The 17113-nt window shown below is 37.7% G+C and overlaps 1 protein-coding gene across 1 annotated transcript in view; it reads left to right on the top strand.

The window, feature by feature from the left end:
• The window catches only part of LOC145689838 (discoidin domain-containing receptor 2-like), a 602490-nt gene that overhangs the window by 323042 nt on the left and 262335 nt on the right, over window positions 1-17113 (top strand). The gene's annotated exons all lie outside the window — the stretch shown is intronic.

Below are 17113 nucleotides of genomic sequence, written 5' to 3'. Positions count from 1 at the left end.
AGATATGCTACACCATTTTCGGGTTCTGCTGCAATTCTTGCCAAGTAGAGTATATGCCCTTTCCCACCAATATACTTTGTAGAAAAGCGAATAAATTGAAAAAGTATCTTGAAAAAATTATGGTTAAAAAGGTCAATCTTTGAATAAGAAAAGAAAAAAATAAATAAGGATAGGACAAAATATGGAAAAATGTTCCTAAATCGGGATAGAGTTCGTAAAAGGGCCTGCTATCATATGCTAGATCAGTGATCGTCAAACCGTCGATCGCCATCTACTAGTAGCTCGTGAGGACATTTTCTGTAGATCGTGTTAACGCTCCGGTTAGCTAACCTTGATTCCTTCACTGAGCTGACGCTAACGACAGGGGGTGCTGACGACAACAACTGTTTGTTTCTCTCCCGCAACTTTCATTGTAAGCCTTATCTCACAGTTGATTGTATACGCGTGGGGTTGTGCACGTTATGTTTTTCGTGTGCTCACAGTTGATTGTATACGCGTGGGGTTGTGCACGTTATGTTTTTCGTGTGTATATTAGACGTTTGCTAACTTATATAGTTGGATTTCATATTTACAATAAATATAAGTTTATAGGCAGTAAACAAACGTCAAAATTTTAAAAAGAGGTTGATAGTTCTTTTGGTTGGTAGCTCACAGTAGGACTTAAAAACAATACGGTAGACCAGAAGCTTCATAAGTTTGGCGAACACTGTGCTAGATCAACTGGATATATACTGTATATAAAATCTCTGCACCTATCAGAAGTGGACTATGCAAAATAACAGGCAGGCGTGTTTACCACCTGGCAACAGTGAAAACACTAAATAAAGAAATGCTATCCTATACTATGTATGTTTGACATTAACATGTGCAGTGTGCAACCCTGTGCTACAAATGAGAATGGTATGAAAGCATTTCTTAGGTTTCCTGCTCACATCGTTCGATTTATCAAGGTTCATTTACTTTCCTCTGGAGAATCAGCAATAAAACACAAATTTCTTTATGAGATGAAACCGTACACCCTTCTTCCTCTCTCTTTTCTAAATCCCTCCCTCGCTTCCTGCTCCTTCCTTGTCTAGTGATTCTTAGCTTTTCTGTGTTTTACATGTTAAGGGCAGAAGGGAAACAGAAAAAAAAAAAACCTAATCACATCTAGAAGATGGTTTACAGGGGAGTCGAAACGGTAGATAGTATTTCCTGGGCGGCATCTTTTTTGCTTTTTAGTTCTTCTCCTCCCCTATCGTGCTACAAATAATTTTGTCTGTGAGAATTCCACCATATTTGTATTGATAAAGCTTAGAATATTATTGATTGGGCTGGAGAATTGCTTGTCTAGAAGATAAAGTGTCGATAATGTGGCTGTTGTATTGATGTTGTAAGGATTTAAAAAAGCAAATGAATTTCATTCCACAGTGTGAAACTGCGGTAGACTTCTAAGTATGGGAACTCAATACTCAAACTTTAAGTAGTACATCTATAACTACTGGTTGCAATAGAGGTATACGTTCATAAATATGTTCTTTGGACGCTGGATCCATGTCAAGAAGGTATCAGTCGCTACTTTTTACTGTGTTTGCTCTGTGAACACCAGTACTGAAACCCGAACTAGTATTAAATTTCAACCACTTCCAGTATTGCTAGAGTGTTGAGGCTTGTGACGATACGCTTTCTTGAAACACTGAATTGATTGCAGAAAACCGGCGTTGCTATCTGTTGCCATTTTTGTTCTATGGCGATAGATGTTGAAACCGGAAATGACGAATTTGAACCACTTGTCTATTCAATAGAGGAATAAGAGACCTAATTCCTCCGAAATTAAAATACCGCTAATTTTACAGTAATTATGTGATATCTTCAAATAGATAAAAGATAATCGAAATGTGGAACAAGAGCTCGCTAAACAATATAGGCACCGTTATCACGAGTCACTTATAGCTTTCCGTTTGTAGTCATTTATAAACGCGAAAATAAATGCCGATTTTCTAAATGACTGGAAATCGAAAACAGATATGTGAGTCGTGATAACGGTATCTCATGTAAAATAATGTTGTCTAGCGAGTTCTTGTTCCACATTTCAATTATGTCTTATCTATTTGAAAATATGACATAAGTACTCTAAAATTAGTGGTATTTTGATTTCGTCGTGATGGGGCCTTTTAACGGAGGAAAGAGAACTATTCTTGGGATGCTGAATCAATTGTAAAAAACTGTATCTCGATATCTCTATGCCTTACGTTTAGAAAAGAACGAACGTACACGGTCGTAAGTTTGCACTATATTTTTCAAACTGATCTAGCGCATACCTACGAAGAACTTTATCACTACGGAAAAGGCACGGGCCATAGTTGCCATTTCATACATTAAATCACGCCATGATGCAGTTATTGCGAAAACTATTATATGCTTGAAATATAAATGTAGGGTTTTTCGAAATCTTTGCTCAAGCAATCAAGCTTTAATTTTGCGTACGTATTAGCAGGGGCGGCGATTCGGGGGGGCAAGAGAGGGCAGTTGCCCTCCCACTTTTTTTGAAGTGACCCAGTTTTTGTATGTGTTACTGGTTCATAGAAGAAATTGGGCCATTTAATATTTGTCGTTGCGTGAGTACGTCTTCCCGTGGAGTTAAGAAAGCTACAGGAATTGCGTTTTAATTGCAATTAAAAGCAATTAATATTGCAATTGCGTATTTCTTTAAATGTTATAGAATATGCCTGTAGTATTTACTGTCTTTCATTATTTAAACCGTAAGAGTGATAACATACGGCATGGGTTTCAATATAACTTCTACAAAACAAACCTCATTATTCATTAGCGTGATTACTGCTATCCGTGCTATTTATTTGATTTGCAAATATGTTATTAAATAATTTGATCATGCAATTCCACACTGAATTGTAAGATGTTCATGAGCAAGCAGTCAACTCTCTTCTTACACTTTCGTTATTTAGAGTACCTACTTGCGTTGCTCTTGTCAATTTACTTAATAAAATATGAAATACGATATATGGTATTTTAACTTTTGAAAAATAGTATCCTATTAGTTATACAATCTTTCGTCAAAGTATTAAAAACAATCAGGAAAACTAACATTGATATACAAATATTCAGATCATGCCTTGTCCCCCCACCTTTAACGTCCAATCGCCGCCACTGCGTATTAGGGATTTTTTTTTTGGCTTGGCACATACATCAAAATTGTTTCATATATAACAGTAATCAACCTTATATAGATGCACAGGTATTTAAGTAGGTAGATTCGTATAGTCATTGCTTTATAATAAATTATATTAAGTAAGTACTTACCTTAATAGGGTAAGTACATTAATTTTTAACCACTTTTTATTATTTTTTGCTGTTTTACAGTTTTTTAAAATTGTTTTTCTCTTTTTTTGAAGTCTGTAAATAATTTTACATTAAAGGACTATTTTTAATGTAATTATGAAGACAAAAGAAAACATTATGAAATACTATTTTGAAATGAAAGATTATTATTATTATTGTTTTTCCGTACATTTCTGAAGCAAAAATCAGCATATTCCATTTAAACAATTCAATTTCTGCATTATTGGTGAAATTGAAACAAACAAACAAACAAACAAACAAAAATACCATTTAATAGAGCGTTTAACTTTTTACCAAAATTCAGTAACCTTACAATGGCTGGACAAGCAGTATCCTAGTTTGAAGCTGATTTTTCCATCACGTTTTAAATTTTTATCTCAGGTAAAAGAGGCTTTTTTTTTAAACAAAAAATTCTGATTTTCTGCCATACACTTCTAATGCTTAATTAAAAACTTTCATTCCGAAAAGACAGAGAAAAACTTCCGGTCTGTTTCGGACTTTTAAAATGCCGCATGCGACTTGATATGCTGTGTTTTGGTTCCGAGATTCCGTGTGCAATATGAGACAACTTAAGACCCTGTTACGAATTGACGGCCTCACCCTGCATACATATTTAGAGAGAGAAAACTGACCAAAGTTTGCCTTCTAATCTCCCTTGTAGTACCTGTTCTCTCGCAAGACATAACTAGATTACAGCCAGAATCACAGGCAGCCCTTGTACATTGAATGAATAAGATCTGGGAAATTGTTAGTTGTCTTTTGATCCTATGGGATACCTCTTTAGCTTCATTATAATAATGGAGAAATTGAGATTGGTAATTCAAATTAAGGGGATATTCATTCAAATTCCTCTGTCCGTACAATTCTCTCCGCCCCCAGTCACACACACACACAAACACACGCTTGTGTCTCTAGCTTCCTTCCGTTGTCATTTCTCTTATGTGTAGTCAGGTGGTCAGAAGACAGTGATGCACGACCTGTCACCCTGTGTAGACCAACAGACTCAGTCTGTGAGGGCGCTACCTTCTAAAGTTTACGTTTACAAAGCCACAACTTCGCCCTTTCCTCTTCCGGTAAAAATGGCGGAGTACTATTTGCTGAACGGAGCTCGGTGTCAGAATTGTCCCTCTGGAAACGAATGAGCATCACTAGAGAGAGAGAGAAAGAAAGAAGGACGGATGCTTGGCAGCTCAGCTTCTGTGTGCTGGACCAAAAGGGGAGAGCAAGGATGGGAGGAGAAAGACAGTCAGGAAGATCATGACGGAAGATGAATTCCCGAGAAGAAGAGAAGAGGAGCTTGACTTTCGGGTCACGGTTCTCCTATGTATAGGAGAAACCACTGGCATCAGAAAAAAATAAAAGTGAGCATAGGGCGAAGGAAGGGAATGCTTCCTTTACTCCCTGTTCGGAGTGTCATTTTCAGGCGGACGGATGATACGCTATTGAAGAAACCGAAGTGGGCCCAGAGGGAGCCATTTACGCTTCTAGTACCTTCCAAATGGCCGACAGCCTCTTTCTTCATTGAAAGCTCACGGTGGAGACGCCACAGAAAAAATATCCCTACAGACACCATAAAATATCCCTTAGTATGGAATTTTCCCTACTTTGGAAACCCAACCGTTTCAATCACATACATGACAAAATTCATGAGGTATCAAATAAAATTCTATAGGTGAACACAAAGTAGATATCGAGACAGTACATCGAGTGAAAATATGACACTTGCGAGGATAATTCTTCTGAAGATGTCTGCTGGGCGAAATATAATATGGTAGTTTGGAACTCGAAACGTGCAGGAATGATAACTTAAGATTATGTACACTTCTTAAAACTAACATAGATGTCTTATTTCGGTAGGTTTTAACGTTTAATGGTTAAGACTAGAGGTACGAAAAAAAGATAGCTATTTTGAGATGGAGATAGCCAGTTTATAAGAATAGAAATGACTTGTTTGTTGAAGTACCTTTTTATACCCCTGCAGTGGATTCTACAATTAAGAAGGTGCGTTTATAACATCCAGTACTTATGAGTCCTATGTTCTGGCCAGGGCTGCCTGAGTTGATTGGTTTTAAAACTAGCATTGCAGTTGTTACCACCAAGAGTAAGTTATGCAACCCATACATCCTAAGGATCGTTTTGGTTGCCCAACCATCTTACCAAGTACCTGAAAATTATACATCTTGATATATGTGTTTTATTGGTTGCCTAAATTCAATCCGGTGCAGCACGTCTTGATGCACCAACGATAATGAAACAGCGCTAGTGGAGGAATGTATCTCCATACCACAAAATCTCATAACCAAGCTTGTGAGCAGCATAAGAGCAGGTTGCAGAGCATGCGTGGTGATCATTACATCCTTCTAAGAACCATTTCCTTCTTTCTATAATATCAGGGGAGATCATGCGCTGAAATGCCTTTAGTATAAGTTACTGTCTTTGAATAAAAGTACCGGTACCACTTTTGTTCTTCTAATTACGTTTCTCTGTCTGTTGTTCCTTGTAACATACTGTAGCACTACTTTCTATGTATGGTTCAAGTTTTAACTGGGGCCGCGGTGGCTCACGTCAGTGATAGTATGTGTGGTCCCTGGTTCGATCCAAGCTCGCGCCAAGTGGACTTTGTGGTGGACAAACACCATGTGCGTGGGTTTTCTCGGAATTCTCCCGTTTCCTCTCATTTTATTCATTTCTCATCATCACCTTCTTCTTTAACGTAGCCGGCGTAATCGTGGGCCTCATTTCAAGTGTTATCGATCTATGCCACTTGGGAGTGGCACAGCATGTGAAAGTTATTTTCGTCCTTAAGTTTTGCACACCAGTATATATATATATATTTGGTCTAGGAATTAATTCGTGCGGGTGGACAAGAGATGGCGCAACGAACGGAGCGTCCCACAGTTCCGTGTATCCACACATGTGTTGCAAACCCCTGTCATCGCGTATCGTTCGTAGTATAGGGCAGTGGATTAAAGCGTCAACAACACCAGTTTGTAGTTAAGTGAACATGGCGCAATTTGTGCCTGATAAAGTGTTTTTGCGGGGTGTCCTGCTGCATTACTTTAACATGCAGAAAAGTGCGACTGAAAGTCATCGTATTTTGGTGGAAGTGTATGGTGACCATGCTCTAGCTGAGCGAACGTGTCAGAAGTGGTTTGCACGGTTTAGAAGTGGTGATTTCGGCTTGGCAGACCAAGAGCGAGCTGGACAGCCCAAAAAATTTCAAGACGAAGAATTGACAGCATTGCTCGAGCAAGATTCGTGTCAAACGCAGGAACAACTTGCAGCAGCATTAGGCGTTGATTAAACAACAGTCTCCAAACGCTTGAAAGCCATGGGAATGATTCAAAAGACGTCACATTGGGTTCCACATGAATTGAAAGACAGAGACGTTGAAAGACGAAAAACCATTTGCGAATTGCTGCTTCAACGACAGAGCAGAAAGGGGTTTCTGCATCGAATTATTACGGGTGATGAGAAGTGGATCCATTACGAGAACCCTAAACGAAAAAAGGCCTGGGTGAAACCAGGTGAACCAGGTCCATCACAACCAAAACGAGATATTCACTGTGCAAAGGTTATGCTGTGCATATGGTGAGATATGAAAGGTGTGGTGTACTATGAGCTGCTGCAACCGGGTGAAACTATGAATGGAGAACGTTATCGACGACAATTAATGCGTTTGAAGCAAGCTCTGGCCAGAACACGTCCAGAATAGGAGAACAGACATGATAAACTTATTGTTCAACATGATAACGCTCGCCCACATGTCGCAAAACCGGTCAAAACCTATTTAGAAAATGTCGGATGGGAAGTTTTACCCCACCCGCCGTATTCACCAGACGTTGCTCCTTCGGACTACTACTTGTTCGATTGCATGAACAACGATTTGATTGGACAGCGGTTTACTTCTTCAGAAGATATCGAAACATGGGTCTCTGACTGGATCGCTTCCAAGGATGAGGACTTCTTTCGCCACGGAATCCGTACATTGCCTGACAGATGGGCGAAAGTGGTGGCTAGCGATGGACAATATTTTTCTTAAGGTATTTATGTATTTTGTGTTTGTACTACAGCTTCAATGTGTGCGTACCAACCGCACGAATTAATTCCTAGACCAAATATATATATATCATCCTAATATGGTAAAGAGATGTCGTTTAAACGCCAAAATCCTTCTTGCGTGTGCTACTGCTATCCTTCAATATACCTATATAATGTTAATAGGTCATCCTAAAGCACAATGATTGTAAGTTCCATATATAGCACTTTTTGTTTGGAACCTACCGGAAATAAATAGTGTCGGAACAACTGGCGGAAGTACGTCAACTATCCGTTAAAACCAAAAGTGTTAGACTAACTGCTTCCGGTTTCAATATTAGATTCCACAGTCTAGAACAGTAGTCTCCAGGGGTGGATCCAGGGGGGCGATCGGGGCGATTGCCCCCCAGGAGAGAAAAACTTTCTTATTTTATATATATAAATAAAACCCATTCCAAAGTTTGGTGCCCTTTAAAGTAGCAGTATGACAACCGGCCGCCCCCCCTCCCAGAAGTCGGTCCTTGATCCGCCCCTGGTAGTCTCCAAACTTATGAAGCATCTGAGCTATTATTGTACTCTTTTTAAATCCTACTGTGAGGTAGCAACCCAGTGCAGTGCCGGGGAGGGGGCAAGCAGGACGACCATTCCGGGCGCCGAAGTAAGGGGCGCAAAATTCGGGAGGAAAAGGAAAAAGGAAAGAAAAAGTGAGGAAAACTAGTCTTGTCAACAAATCAGTAGATACGGGTACGTACTTAAATCCTCTTTCTGCTTTAGGAAGTGGTCCTATAATGTTACTCATGTTAGGGAAATGCATGTGCACACATATAAAATGGAAGGAAAAAAGTAATAAAAAGTGCTCAAAATTGAGAAAAAGCAGGCAGGATTTATTTTTGAAAATTTTCTTAAGCTTCGCGGCTGGTCTGTCGACCTCACTCATATGTACGGGGTCTCCGTCGTATACTCTCGCCCCGGGCACTGTATTAACCAAAAGAAATGCCAATTTCTTAAAATCAAATCTTACATTTGTTTATTGCTTATAAACTTAAATTTCATGTAAATGTGAAATAAACTATCCAATAGCAAAGATCTAATATACACATTACACAAATATAACGTGCACAACCCCAAGCGTATACAATCAATTGTGAGATGAAGCTAACTATGGCAGTTGGGCGGGAGAAACAAGCAGTTGTTGTTGTCAGCGCCCTCTGTCGTTAGCGTAAGCTCAGTGGAGGAATCAAGATTAGCCAACCGAAGCGTTAACGCGATCTACCGAAAATGTCCCCGCGAGCTACTAGTAGCTCGCTATCGACGGTTTGGCGATCACTGGTTTAGAAGCTATGATAGTTTCCCAATGAAGCGAAACTAACTCGTTTCACTTACCTGGTATGTGCTAGTGTTATTTTATACTCTGCAGTAAATATACTTGAAGACTTAAGACTCTTGAACATATAAAATGATATAATAAAAGTAAAACAGGAAATTCTCCCAACTCAATGCCTACCGGTACTTTTTTTTTGTGTGTGTGTGTCATCGTGTAATGCTTTAAGGCTGAAAATTTGCAAAGCATTTGCATATTTTTCACTTACTAATTAGGTACAAGGGCTACTTTTTAAAATGAGGAACAACCGAACACCGTAAGGTAATTATACTTGTCGCCTGTGTACATACATATCTAGTGCTCATATCTTTGCAAGAAACAAGCACCGCTGTACTTGTTGTAATGGGGATGTTTTACAAGGTAAACTCTTCACACGGTTATTAAACAAGTACTTTGGATTTTAAAACGTTGTCTGTTTGGCGTTGGCGGAGAACTAAAACTTTATTTTTTTTCTTCGCTTTTTCTAAACCTTCATCTGGGTCAATGATCTTCCTTTTAGCGATTAAAGCTTAAACGCCGGCTTTAAATAACAGAGCGTTCAAACTATCATCATCCTCACTATTATTCCATCACTGTCAGGTCGCTTGGCCCAAAATAACGAGTTTATTTGCTCTACGGTTGTCAGCTAAACTCTTCATCTTGGCAGAACTTATGAGCCATACAGATTGAGAATAGTCCGTGCAGATTAAGCATATATAGACCTGGGTGTTATAGCTACAAATAGTACTTTTTTTTTAAAAATTCTTTGCAAAACTTTCCCTTTAAGGTTAGTTTAAAGGGACAAGTTTTGCCGATAGATGTCACTACAGTCTTCGTATCTCTCTCATGTATTTTTTACCTTACACGAAAATTCACGATTTCTCTTACAAGTTTCAAAGTAGATATTTCAAATTTTTCGAGAAGGAACTTCATAACTATCGAAGACAACAATCCGTGCCGATTTTTTATTTAGAATTTTCTTCATTGTTGAAATGGCTTGTTTCTTGAAAGGGATATCCAAACCTGTAACAATATAACTTCGAACAGTATATAACAGTATTTTAACTTCGAACACAAGGCTATAGTTCCCTAATTTAATTGGTTGGCCTTAAACTGACGTCACTAACACAACAATACTAATGGTAAGTTTAGGAGGCAAAGCGGTTCAGTAGTAGAACGCTCAGTTCTGGTGTAAAAGGACCACGGTTCAAACCCGTTTTGTGGTTGACAACAACATCTATGATTTTTCTCGGGGCTCTTCCGTATTCTCCCACACTATTATTCCACAAAATTATTTCCTAATAATTTAGCTGAAATAAACGTAGAAATTTAATTTAATATTTTAGTCATAAGTTTATTTTTATTAACATATACACACACGTGTTCTACTTACACTCACAAACATGACATTTCGTATTTCAAATAAATAAATAAATAAATAAATAAATAAATAAATAAACTTCATTTCCCATCCACTTCTAGTTTATGTTTAGATTGAAATTGTTCACCATGTTTGTATTCACGCGATTTCACTTGTCTCATCTGCAATTTACAAAAGTATCTTGGGCTTGCTAACTTTTCTGATACCACTCGTTCATGGCAACAATAATCTTGTGCTGAATGTGCTCGAATCGACCAATTTTACGTTGCTCAGTTTGGCAGAAATTAGAATATCAAGCCAAACCACTTGCCGTAACAACCCTTTTTGTGGGTCTGAGCCACTCCAATGCCATCTGTTAGTGACCGGCTGAACTACATGAGGCCTAGCGAGTACAGGGGCGCCATTTCAGACTTCGCTTGAGGGGGGCAAGAGCACCATCGACATAAGACTTTCACGTTTTGTACTAGTATATTAGTAGATAATTGATTAAAGAATATGTTTTCTTCAAACTTTTAGGAGGGTACAATTGCCCCTCCTACCCCCCTAAAAGACGCTCCTGAGCGAGTAACGTGATCAGCACTCTGTTTCTTACAGGCGTATTGGAAGCTTTCTAGATCCAGTGGCCGTCATGTCTTTTATTCACATGACTCCCCAGTTTGTCTCATGACGCTAAGTTGACGCCGAAAATTGGGAAGCATCGGCCGGGAATCGAACCCGCTACCACGCAAATATGAGTCCAATGCTCTAACTCCCAAAAATATAATATCAATCGAGCATTATTGTGAGAAAAGATCCGGATGAGTTTTGCGTGCTATTCTAGTATGGGGTCCTGCGGTCTGAACCCACGAAATCCCGACTTTTCTGTAAATTTAGTATAATTTTATGGGTGATTTTACAAGTTTTGATACAATTTATCCTCATACTGAATTTGAACCCTCCGAACAGGGACGTGCGTACATATTAATTTATTTCGGGAGGGGTCTAAAGATTTCAGGGGGGTCCAAATACAATTTGAGGCTAAATTATATGAAAATTTCTAAAATTGCCCCTAAAAGTAGACAACATTTACAAAAAAAGTCGGGATTCCGGGGGGGGGGGGGTCCGGACCCTCAGGACCCACCCCCTGCGTACGCCCATACCACCGAAATTCCTGTTTGCTTACTATGGCTTGTTCTTCCTAGCGTATGTCTTGTTAGCGATAATGTTTGAAGAAAAAACTTGAATAAAACAAGAGAAGAATTTAGCATGAAGGGAAATTTGTTCATTTGTGGTTAGGAATAGAAATCCCTCCATGTGTTCTGAAGAAAGGAAGCATGGTCCAATGTTCTATAGACTATTTAGTCCCTGTGTGGGCGTTGGTCTAACACTTGGGTTTCAAATGACAAGACATTCAAAACTGAAAGCGCGTATCCTCCCTCTGTTTCCGAGCTGAGTAGCAGCTAAACCATCCGGAGTGCGATTCATTATTGCCGTTGTCTCTCGCAAACAGAGGCGTCGTCATTCTTTTTTTGAGAAGGGACGCGCTCCTGGATGCTGTAGCCAAAAGGAGAGAGAGCTCCCTCCCAAAACCGCCATTCAAGTCTGATAGATCACTTTGCGAGGAATTCGCCAGATGCCTTCCATTTATATCCCCATGAGAGAAAAAGGCTGCAAAAATGCCACGATAAAACTGTGGCGCCAACTAATATCAATGTCTTTACTACTGAAGTCAAAGAAAGAGAAAGAAGTCCGGTCATTCTACTCCCTGTGTTACTCTTCAGCGTCGATCATTGCTCTCAGTTTTCCGTGATAGCTAACGCACCAATTAGTGGCGTCACTAAGACGTTTTGGAGGGGCTACAGCCGTTGCAAACAGACCTGAATCCCTCATTTTGCTAGGAAGGGATAATTTGTGGACAATACATAGTCTTCCGTTATGGAGGGACGTGGTGGCTCAGTGGTAGAGCGTTCACCTCTGGTGCATGGGATCCCTGGTTCGATCCTAGCTCGCACCAAGTGAACCCTGTGGTGGAGAAACATCGTGCGCGTGGGTTTTCTCGGGTTTCTCAAGTTTCCTCCCACTTTCTTTATTCCACCATTTCATTCATTTCTCATCACCACCGTCTCCTTTAGCCTAGCCGGCATTAACGTGGATGTAAAACTGAAATATTTCATTTCATTTTTTCTTCCGTTAAGGATCTGGTTTCTTTAACTAATAAGAGGTCAAAGTGTCTTACACAGCAGGAATATTAGTTGACACATGCAAGGGATGTAATACAGGGGTTCTCAACCTAGAGGTCGGGGCTCCTAAGAGAGTCACGAGATGAATATATGGAGGTTAGGAAGGGAGGTAAGAAAGAAAAATGTAATTAGTATCTACTATAAGAGAAATACATATTTTAAAATTTATTTTGAATTTCTTGTTCTGATAGACATATATTTAATTCCGTACTTTGTAACGAAATTCTTGTAATCCACCTCTTTTCGGGAAGACCACCCAGGGAGCAAAAATCCGTACTTGCAAAGGAAATAAAAACAATAAAAAAAAGTGCAAATCTGCCTTTCAACCACGAACTCGACCTCCGGAAAAATAATAATAATAATAATAATAATAATAATAATAATAATAATAATAATAATAATAATAATAATAATAATAATAATAATAATAATAGGAATAGATTTAGCCGGTACTGTATAAAAAGATCGTCAAACACATCCAGAAAAATTATAACATTTCTCTCTCACGTTAAATTACTTAAGTTCAAAAGTTTCAAAAAAATTTTTTTTTAAATTGTGGCATTGAAAACTTTCAATTTAAAAATAACAATAACAAATATTTATTATGAACAAAGAAAAGAAAAAAAGACAATCTAACAATACAGAAGAAATAACAACATAAAATATAATAAATGTGATTTACAGTTCCAAAAAGGAACAACTTAAGATGCTTGTCTCAACCTGCAATTCAGCCAGGGTATATTTAGTAGGTGCCATCCCGGAATTTGCCTGGTAGAACTGAGAAAAACCTAGAAATCCCCAATCAGGATGGTCGGCAGCGGGAATCGAATCCAGGACCTTCTGAATGTGAATCCAATACTCTACCACTTGAGCTACGTCGCTCGGTAATTAGAATTTGCAAGTAAGAAATCTATTTAGGGTATCGCATATGAAGTCATTTTTAAACGTTCTTTCTTGTTACAGGAGTGTACACTTGTATAATTTTATACTAATATTACAACCTTACTTTATTGTCAGAAAAAAAATGATAATATCGATAAACAGCATTTGACACCAGTGATCAGTGTGAAAGAAACTGTCACGTATAAAATTATCATAAATAAACAGAAAATAAGGTATTTACAATACAATATTTGCATTTCATTATTTATGTTTAAAAAACATTAAAAATGAAGCATAAATTGTAGAAAGATAAAGGATAATTATCAAAGAAATAAAGTATAGTGTGGATTGCTTTAATAATGTCATTTTTATTTGCAACAATTAATTCTATGTTGTTTCTAAAGTATATTTTAAATATTCAAATACAGGGTGTTTCAAAATAAATATCGGGAATTTAAGGCTTTGTGGTATTTATTACATTTAACGTGCAATTATAAATAATATATAAAATGAAAGAGCAACTCAAACAGTTTTTGTTACAAGTGTTCAATATGAACACCATTCATCACGCGGCACATATAGAGTTGATAGGCGAGAAAGGCCCACAAACTTTCCACCGGAATATGGAACAAAACACATTCAATTTAGGAGAGTCTCGTTGCAGCTGTACCATGTCATAGCGATTTGGTGATCCCCAGATGCGGACATTATGAGTATTCACATCGTCACTTAGGTGAAATATTGATTCATGACTGAAGACGACATGATCCAGAAAATCTTCATTGTCATGCAGCAATATTTTATTTGCAAAGCTGGCACGTAAACTGTAGTCTGTAGGCTTTAGAGCTTGTAGCAAGTGCAAACGATAAGGACGTGGTTGAAAGTATCTCCTTAAAATTCTCCACAAAGATGCCTGCAGTATAACTACAGATTCTATCTTCGCAAAATGTGAAGCACTAAAAGCTTTTTGTTCACTAGTCGTCACCTTTGCTACTAGCGCTTTCTAACGGCAGACAGAGGAAACAGTGTATGCGCATGCGTGTGTACAAAACTATTTGAGTTACTCTTTCCTTTGATGTATTATTTATAATTGTAAGCTAATTGTAATTAATACTACTCTGATATTCATTTTGAAACACCCTTCATTTTGAAACACCCTGTAATTTACTCAAAGCAACTTAGCGCTGTAAATTTATTATATTAAATCTTGCAAATGCCTGTTTTTGAGAGGAAAATTTAATTAATCAAACTGAAAATAAACCATATTAGTGAAACAATTAATTTTGAGGAAAGCTCATTACGATCATAAGATAATGTCAAACATAACGAACACGAAGTAAATGGTTTACAAAAAATTACAATCAACACGACATATACAGTACTTTAAAAAGGATTTATCTTTTAATCATTACATATATTAATTTTTATACTATAGTGCAATACGAAATCCAATAGCATGGCATGCATAACAAAAAACCTCTTCTTTAACCAAAGGGTACCCGGTACGTGTTAAGTCAAAATAAATTACGGTACAAATTATTGCATTCATTCCATAAATTTTGTTGATAATGTAAACTTTGTGTAATATATTTTTCGTACTCAGGACATGTGTCCGCTCTTGCATGTTTGTCGATCATTTGGCGTCCAAAATGGTTTCTCCATTTGTCAAACTGCTTGTCCCCAGAGGTTATAACGTGTGCACCTGATAAAAAAAGAAAGAAAAAAAGTCATAAAATGAAGACATGCAATTCAGAATAATGGATTTAGAAACTCTATCGGCGTTGGTAATGTGTGAAAGCGGTAGTTTGTGAGCTTGAAAGCGAGATGCGGGACATTTTTGTAAATGACCACCTTTTACCGGTAGTGTTCCTGTTGTACCGGCTACATCATGAAAGAGGGAAACGACGAAATAATCTGATAAGGTTAAATGTCTGAAGACTGGCTGAGAAACTCGTTCGTGTAAGGGCTTGGTTGAAGTGAAGAGAGTGCGGGGTGGACATATACAGAGGAAGGGGCTATCTGCAACATGGTAACACTAGATCATGTGATGATGTTGCTAGTTTTGTTATGGCATGGCTTCTTGATGTAGAAATGTACTGAATGAGCCCTTAACACGATATTAACGTCGTCTTTTTTTTTTTTTTTTTTTTTAAGGTCTGCTTTCAAAAATTTGTTTACCTCTAGTGAAGCTGCTTGCTTATCCTCTTTATTTTCTTTTATATTAGTCCAGTATTTCATCTTTTTTTTACTTCATTTACATATACAGACTGACCAGTGGCGACTTTTGAGGGAGCCACATCGGCAACACCCTTTCACTCTACAAGCGTAAGGAAGAAGCTTCAAATAGAGTCAGAAAGCGGTAGAAGTTTCAAATATTACCAGCTTTCTTTCCTTAGCTGTGGTGATAAAATTTTAATATTTATCGATGTGACTTCCCGCAGGCACTATGAACTTTATTTTAATGCTTGACACGTGAGGGGCTATTCTCGACAGGTTTCTTCAAAAATTCTACCATCCTTCTTTGAATTCATCTTTAACATATGAGAGTACATGCCATTACATACGAGGGTGATTAGATTTAATTTTAGTTTAGTGTTTCTTCAGCAGCGGGGCTATGTGAGATGTGGACCTAAAGCTTAACGTGGGATCCGAATCACATGAGCTTCCGCTGGAAATCAAACCCAGCTCTCCTACACAAAATGCGCGTACGCTAACCGCTTAGCCAAAAAGGAGCTTGCACATGTGACGGCGAGAAGAGCATCCATTACAGTGATCATTTTCTTACAAAAATAATCCAATTTTGAATTTCTCAAAGCTTGCCCCTCAGTTTATTTTGATGTAACCTACTGATATGAAACCAGTATTATATTTAGTTCTAGTTCTTACTCTTCAGTTATCTTCAGGTCTGTGTATCTGACTGCTCACTATTCAGCAGTAACAACCCACCTTTGCCTGAAATACATGTTTATATTTATTTCTCTTTATGTAAACTTATATAAGTAAATGTTGAAGAGTAATCTTGTTTTTTCTAAATGAACAATCGTTTTTACCTCAAATACAAAATGTAATTAATAGATTTTAAAATTCTTATCGGTGATCATTTAGTTTATATTATTTTCCCGATAATCACAATTTCGATTATTAGCGATGTTTTTTTTTTTTTTTTTTTTTTTGTGATAACAATAACCGTAATAATCGAGGCGTTATTGTACTTTATCAAATTGTGACATGCTAGGGCTATCCTGATGCCATATGAGTTAAATATTTCGTGCAGTTTTAAAATAGTCCGTCAAATAAATAATTTTTAAAAAAATCTTCACTTTTCTACTTTCAAATAATTCCTGTTAGTTTCCTGGAACATGGTCCAATAACTGCTAACAGATTCATAATATGGATGCAAACTTACATGCCATGAAACATACTATTATTTATGCAAGAAAGATTAGTAAACCAAAGTACATTAGTTTAGTAGAGTAGAGTAAGGTAGGGTATGTTAGGTTAGTAGAACAGGGTAGAGTTGTTTAGTAGAGGCGAGTAGATATGTTTAGTAAAGTAGTGTAGGGTACCGTAGGTAAGTTTAGTAGGATAGGTTCACAGTAGTTTCAATGAGTAAGTTAGGTTAGATTAGTGAAGTAGGGTAGGATATGTTAGGTTAGAGTGTAAGATAGGGTAGTTTAGTAGAGTAGGTAAGGTTAGGTTAGTGTAATTGTTTTAAAGGATTGTTACATATGATCATGATACACGTTACTTATATCGGATAGGATTACTCCGCCAGTGAAAGATAATATCTTAGACAGTCCCCTTTTATATGCACTCATTTACTTTAACCGTAAAATTAACGTTTTAATGGCAGACTATTGTAAATCTACACCCAACATTTTGAAGTATAGCGTA

Source organism: Thermobia domestica, chromosome 7 (assembly GCF_964235325.1).
Source record: "Thermobia domestica chromosome 7, izTheDome1.hap1.1, whole genome shotgun sequence".
Taxonomy (NCBI): domain Eukaryota; kingdom Metazoa; phylum Arthropoda; class Insecta; order Zygentoma; family Lepismatidae; genus Thermobia; species Thermobia domestica.
Note: the sequence above shows the minus strand (reverse complement) of the source record. Positions and strands in the feature narration are given on the sequence as shown.